Source organism: Arachis ipaensis, chromosome B7 (genome assembly GCF_059453495.1).
Source record: "Arachis ipaensis isolate K30076 ecotype BB chromosome B7, ASM5945349v1, whole genome shotgun sequence".
NCBI lineage: Eukaryota > Viridiplantae > Streptophyta > Magnoliopsida > Fabales > Fabaceae > Arachis > Arachis ipaensis.
In genome coordinates this window covers 80,890,218-80,897,207 of record NC_142442.1, presented here as the reverse complement: position 1 = coordinate 80,897,207, position 6,990 = coordinate 80,890,218, and the positions used below count along the sequence as shown (strand labels likewise).

The window sequence follows — 6,990 nt, the reverse complement described above, 5'->3', positions numbered from 1 at the left end:
CTTGTTGAGGCTTTTGATCCTTCTATGAGAGATTTGGATGATTTCTCCATGAGGGGTTATAGGTGTTTCCATATGGTTCACCCATGTAATTCACCTCTGCTATTGCAGGGTTCTCAGGATCATAAGCTTCTTCTTCAGAAACTGCCTCTTGAGTACTGTTGGATGCAGCTTGCATTCCATTCAGACTCTGAGAAATCATATTGACTTGCTGAGTCAATATTTTATTCTGAGCCAATATGGCATTCAGAGTATCAATTTCAAGAACTCCCTTCTTCTGAGCCGTCCCATTACTCACAGGATTCCTCTCAGAAGTGTACATAAACTGGTTATTAGCAACCATGTCAATGAGTTCTTGAGCTTCTGCAGGCATTTTCTTTAGGTGAATGGATCCACCTGCAGAAGTATCCAATGACATCTTAGCTAGTTCAGACAGACCATCATAGAATATATCCAGGATGGTCCATTCTGAAAGCATGTCAGAAGGACACTTTTTGGTCAGTACCTTGTATCTCTCCCAAGCTTCATAGAGGGATTCACCTTCTTTCTGTCTGAAGGTTTGAACATCCACTCTAAGCTTACTCAGCTGTTGAGGAGGAAAGAACTTGGCTAAGAAAGCCTTGACCAGCTTATCCCAAGAGTTCAGGCTATCCTTAGGTTGAGAGTCCAACCATATTCTAGCTATGTCTCTCACAGCAAAAGGGAAAAGCATGAGCTTGTAGACTTCAGAATCTACTCCATTAGTCTTAACAGTATCACAGATCTGCAAGAATTTAGTTAAGAAATGAAAAAGGATCTTCATATGGAAGTCCATTAAACTTGCAGTTTTGCTGCATTAGAGAAACTAATTGAGGTTTTAGCTCAAAATTGTTTGCTCCAATGGCAGGAATTGAGATGCTTCTTCCATGTAAATTGGAATTAGGTGCAGTGAAGTCACCAAGCATTCTCCTTGCATTATTATTATTTTCGGCTGCCATCTCCTCTTCCTGTTCAAAAATTTCTGAAAGGTGCTTATTGGATTGTTGTAATTTAGCTTCTCTTAGTTTCCTCTTCAGGGTCCTTTCAGGTTCTGGATCTGCTTCAACAAGAATATTCTTGTCCTTGCTCCTGCTCATATGAAAAAAGAGGGAACAGAAAAATAATAATAGGGATCCTTTTTGCGCAGGTATAGAGGTTCTCTTAGGTGAGTGGAAGAAGAAAAGAATGTAATATAAAGAAAGAAACACAAGGGTGAGGAGAGCAGAGATGTGAGATGAAGAGAAGTGTTAGTAGATGAATAAATAAATAGAAGGAGATGAGAGAGAAAGAGAATTTTCGAAAATTATTTTTGAAAAATGGTTAGTGATTTTCGAAATTAGTTTTTGAAAAAGGTTAGTAATTTTCGAAAATTAGGAATAAAATTAAAATCAAAAAATAAAAATAATTAGTTAATTAAAAAGAATTTTTGAAAAAAAGGAGATATTTTCGAAAATTAGAGAGAGATGGTTAGTTAGGTAGTTTTGAAAAAGATAAGAAACAAACAAAAAGTTAGTTAGTTAGTTGAAACAAATTTGAAAATCAATTTTGAAAAGATAAGAAGATAAGAAGTTAGAAAAGATATTTTAAAATCAAATTTTTGAAAAAGATATGATTTTGAAAAAGATAAGATGAAAAGATATTTTTGAAAAGATATGATTGAAATTAGTTTTGAAAAAGATTTGATTTTTTTAAAATCACAATTAATGACTTGATTCACAAGAAATCACAAGATATGATTCTAGAACTTAAAGTTTGAATCTTTCTTAACAAGTATATAACAAACTTGAAATTTTTGAATCAAAACATTAATTGATGATGTTATTTTCGAAAATTATGTGGTAAAGATAAGAAAAAGATTTTTGAAAAATATTTTAAAAATTTTCGAAAATAAATAAGAAAAGTGAAAAAGATATGATTTTTGAAAAAGATTTTGAAAAAGATAAAATTTGAAAATTTGATTTGACTCATAGAAAACAACTAGATTTTAAAAATTTTTGAAAAAGTCAACTCAAATTTTCGAATTTTATGAGAGGAAAAGGGAAAGATATTTTTTTGATTTTTTTGAAATTTTTTATGATGAGAGAGAAAAACATGAAAATGATGCAATGCATGAAAATTTTTAGATCAAAACAATGAATGCTTGCAAGAATGCTATGAATGTCAAGATGAACACCATGAACACTTTGAAGATCATGATGAACATTAAGAACATATTTTTGAAAAATTTTTTGATGCAAAGAAAACATGCAAGACACCAAACTTAGAAATCTTTCATGTTCAGACACTATGAATGCAAAAATGCACATGAAAAACAAGCAAAGATGCAAAACAAGAAAACATCAACATCAAACAAGAAGACTTACCAATAACAACTTGAAGATCATGAAGAACACTATGAATGCATGAATTTTTCGAAAATTTTATGCAAGAATTTTTAGAAAAAAATGCAATTGACACCAAACTTGAAATCGACTCAAGACTCAAACAAGAAACACAAAATATTTTTTTTGAAAATATTTTTGAAAATAAAACAAAAAGAAAATTACCTAATCTGAGCAACAAGATGAACCGTCAGTTGTCCAAACTCAAACAATCCCCGGCAACGGCGCCAAAAACTTGGTGCACGAAATTGTGATCTCAGGCAACGGCGCCAAAAACTCTGTACGCACGTCTTAATAAATCATTTTTCATTAACAACTTCGATACAACTAACCAGCAAGTGCACTGGGTCGTCCAAGTAATAAAACCTTACGTGAGTAAGGGTCTATCCCACGGAGATTGTTGGTATGAAGCAAGCTATGGTCATCTTGTAAATCTCAGTCAGGCGGATAATAATTGATTATGGAGTTTTCGAAAATAAATAATAAATAGATAGAAAATAAAGATAGAAATACTTATGTATATCATTGGTGAGAATTTCAGATAAGTGTATGGAGATGCGTTCGTCCCTCTGAACTTCTGCTTTCCTGCTGTCTTCATCCAATCAGTCCTACTCCTTTCCATGGCTGGCTTTATGTAAGGACATCACCATTGTCAATGGCTACTTTTCATCCTCTCTGGAAAATGGTCCGATGCGCTGTCACTGCATGGCTAATCATCTGGAGGCATCTCCGTGGTCAATGACTGCATCCTATCCTCTTGTGAAAATGGTTCAAATGCTCTGTCACAGCACGGCTAATCATCTGAGGTTCTCGATCATACTGGAATAGGATTCACCCTCCTTTTGCGTCTGTCACTACGCCCAGCACTCGCGAGTTTGAAGTTCGTCACAGTCATTCAATCCCAGAGTCATACTCGAAATACCACAGACAAGGTTTAGACTTTCCGGACTCTCATGAATGCCGCCATCAATCTAGCTTATACCACGAAGATTCTGATTAAGAGATCCAAGAGATACTCATTCAATCTAAGGTAGAACGGAAGTGGTTGTCAGGCACGCATTCATAGGGAATGATGATGATTGTCACGTTCATCACATTCATGTTAAAGTGCGAATGAATATCTTAGAAGCGGAATAAGTTGAATTGAATAGAAAAACAGTAGTACTTTGCATTAATTCATGAGGAACAGCAGAGCTCCACACCTTAATCTATGGAGTGCAGAAACTCTACCGTTTGAAAATACATAAGTGAAAGGTTCAGGCATGGCCGAATGGCCAGCCCCCATTATCTAAGAACCAGACGTTCCAAGATGATCCAAAGATCTCTAATACAATAGTAAAAAGTCCTATTTATACTAAACTAGTTACTAGGGTTTACAGAAGTAAGTAATTGATGCATAAATCCACTTCCGGGGCCCACTTGGTGTGTGCTTGGGCTGAGCTTGAATGTTACACGTGCAGAGGCTCTTTCTGGAGTTGAACGCCAGGTTGCAACATGTTTCTGGCATTCAACTCTGGTTCGTAACGTGTTTCTGGCGTTTAACTCCAGACTGCAGCGTAAAACTGGTGTTTAAAGCCCTTTTATGTCATCTAAACTCGGCCAAAGTATGGACTATTATATATTGCTGGAAATCCCTGTAGGTCTACTTTCCAACGCAGTTGGAAGCACGCCATTTTGAGTTCTGTAGCTCCAGAAAATCCACTTTGAGTGCAGGGAGGTCAGAATCCAACAGCATCAGCAGTCCTTCTTCAACCTCTAAATCTGATTTTTGCTCAAGTCCCTCAATTTCAACCAGAAAATACCTGAAATCATAAAAAAATACACAAACTCATAGTAAAGTCCAGAAATGTGAATTTAACATAAAAACTAATAAAAACATCCCTAAAAGTAACTAGATCCTACTAAAAACATACAAAAAAACAATGCCAAAAAGCGTATAAATTATCCACTCATCACTCTTGCAGGAGTAATACCCATCATATATCATCCTGGGTTTAGAACCTACTTGGTGAGTAGATATTTAAGAGCAGCATGGTCAGTGTAAATAATTACCTTAGATCCTATTAGATAGGATCTGAACTTGTCAATGGCATAAACCACTATAAGTAATTGCTTTTTTGTGGTAGTCTAGTTCTTCTGTGCATCATTTAGAATACGACTGGCATAATAAATGACACGAAGAAGCTTGTCATGCCTCTGCTCTAGAACTGCGCCAATGGCATGGTCACTGGAGTCACACATAAGTTCGAATGGTATGTCTCAATTGGGTGCAGAGATGACAGGCGCAGTGAAAAGCTTAGCTCTCAGAGTGTCAAAGGCCTATAGACACTCTTGGTCAAAGCCAAATGGAGTGTCGGTAACTAGTAAGTTGCATAGGGGTTTTGCAATTTTAGAAAAATCCTTTATAAATCTCCTGTAGAATCCTGCATGTCCCAGGAATCTTCTGATTCCTTTGACATTAATGGGTGGTGGTAATCACTCATTTACCTCCACCTTAACTTGATCCACCTCAATTCCCTTTTTCAAAATTTGATGCCTAAGAACAATCCCTTCAGTCACCATAAAGTGGCATTTTTCCCAGTTTAAAACCAGGTTTGCCTCTTGGCATCATTTGAAAACTAGGGCCAGATGGTCAAGGCCGGAGTCAAATGAGTCTTCAAAGATGGAGAAGTCGTCCATGAAAACTTCAAGAAACTTCTCCACCATATCAGAGAAAATAGAGAGCATACACCTTTGAAAGGTGGCAGGTGCATTGCACAGGCCAAATGGCATCTGCCTATAAGCAAACACGCCATATGGGCATGTAAATGCTGTCTTTTCTTGGTCCTGAGGATCCACTGCAATTTGATTATAGCCTGAATAGCCATTCAAAAAGCAGTAGAATGCATGACCTGCTAGTCTCTCCAATATTTGGTCTATAAATGGTAAAGGAAAATGATCCTTTCTGGTGGCATTATTGAGCCTTCTATAGTCAATGCACATACACCACCCTGTAACTGTCCTTGTAGGAATTAGTTCATTCTTTTCATTATGAACCTCTGTCATGCCTCCCTTCTTGGAACAACTTGGACAGGGCTCACCCAGGGACTATCAGATATGGGATAAATAATCCCAGCCTCCCATAATTTGGTGACTTCCTTTTGCAGTACTTCCTTCATGGCTGGATTAAGTCGCCTTTGTGGTTGTACCACTGGTTTAGCGTCATCTTCCAGCAGAATCTTGTGCATGCATCGGGTTAGGATAATGCCCTTTAGGTCACTTATTGTCCACCCAAGAGCTGTCTTGTGTATCTTTAGCACTTGGATTAGTGCTTTTTCTTCATGTGGTTCTAAGACAGAGCTTATAATCACAGGATAAGTGATAAGAGAATTATTGTTTATCTAGAATCAATTAAAATAAGAATCACTTCATTGGTAGCATAGTCCAAACCAACAATGAATTCTCTTAATCAAATGTTAAAATTTAATACAAAATAACCGGGAGTTTTAAATCCCGGGTTGTCTTCCCTAGGAGTTGCAATTAAGTGATTAATTACTGACTATGGGAGGAAATGGGGGTTGGATGAATGCAAGAAGCGAAAAATGTAAATAGCAAGAATTTAAATGAACATGCAAGAAGACTCTTGGTGGGAATTGGGGAATTAAGGATTCCTATTCTAGTTATGGACCACAAACATGGCAATTGTGTGGAATTAATCCCAATTAGTCAACCCTACTTGAGGATTAGTCAAAAAAGCATAATTGATTCCAATCCCTAAGTCCTAAGTCAACACTAGTGGGTCACTTAGAGTCAAGGGAAACCAAACCAATTAACAATCCTCACACAATGCGGAATGGACATCCACAACTCAATTCTACCCAAATAACCAATTTCTCAACCAAGAGTGTGAAAACCAAACATGTAAGAAATAAAAGTCAAACAAGCAATAAAAGTCAAAGCATGGAAAATTCAAATGCAAAAAACCTCTTGGCATGGATTGAGAGCTAAGGCTACCTATCCTAGCCATTGACCACAAACACATGATGATTATGAAGAGTTAATCCTACTTAGTCAACCTTACATCGAAGATAAGTCAAATAGGCATAGTTGATTTTAATCCATAAGTCCTATGTCAACACTAAGGGTCACATAGAGTCAATGGAAACTAAATCAACTAACTACTCTAATATATCAAACAAGAATGGACATCAATGACTCAAGGATCACCAAAGTCATCAATTTCAAGCCGCCAAGAGTTAAGAAAAACTAGGTAAAAACTAAGCCAAGTATTTTATCAAACACTTGGTGTGCATGAAAATAAAATAACATTAAATTGCATTAAAATAAAGTCTAAAGCTACCAAGGCAAAAAAATAACAAGAACAACTAGAGAAAGCAATAAATGAACATAAAACATAAATTGCATTAATTGAAAGTTAAAATTAACAAGAGTGTGCATTAACATAAAAGTGACAACACAAAGGAAATAACAAGAGAAATGAAGAAGAACAAAGATGCAATAATAATAAATGACAAGGAAAAGTAAATAAAAACAAGAATTAAAAGTAGAAATTACAAGAAATTAAACTAAAGAACCCAAATTCTAGAGAGAAGGG

The 6,990-nt window shown here is 36.1% G+C and overlaps 1 non-coding gene across 1 annotated transcript; it reads left to right on the top strand.

Annotated features, from left to right (window-relative positions):
* Window positions 1–469: 469 nt before the first annotated feature.
* On the top strand, window positions 470–577 carry LOC148553128 (small nucleolar RNA R71). The gene has a single exon (XR_015892731.1). It is a non-coding gene; the product is annotated as a small nucleolar RNA R71 (small nucleolar RNA).
* The last annotated feature ends 6,413 nt before the right edge of the window (window positions 578–6,990 follow it).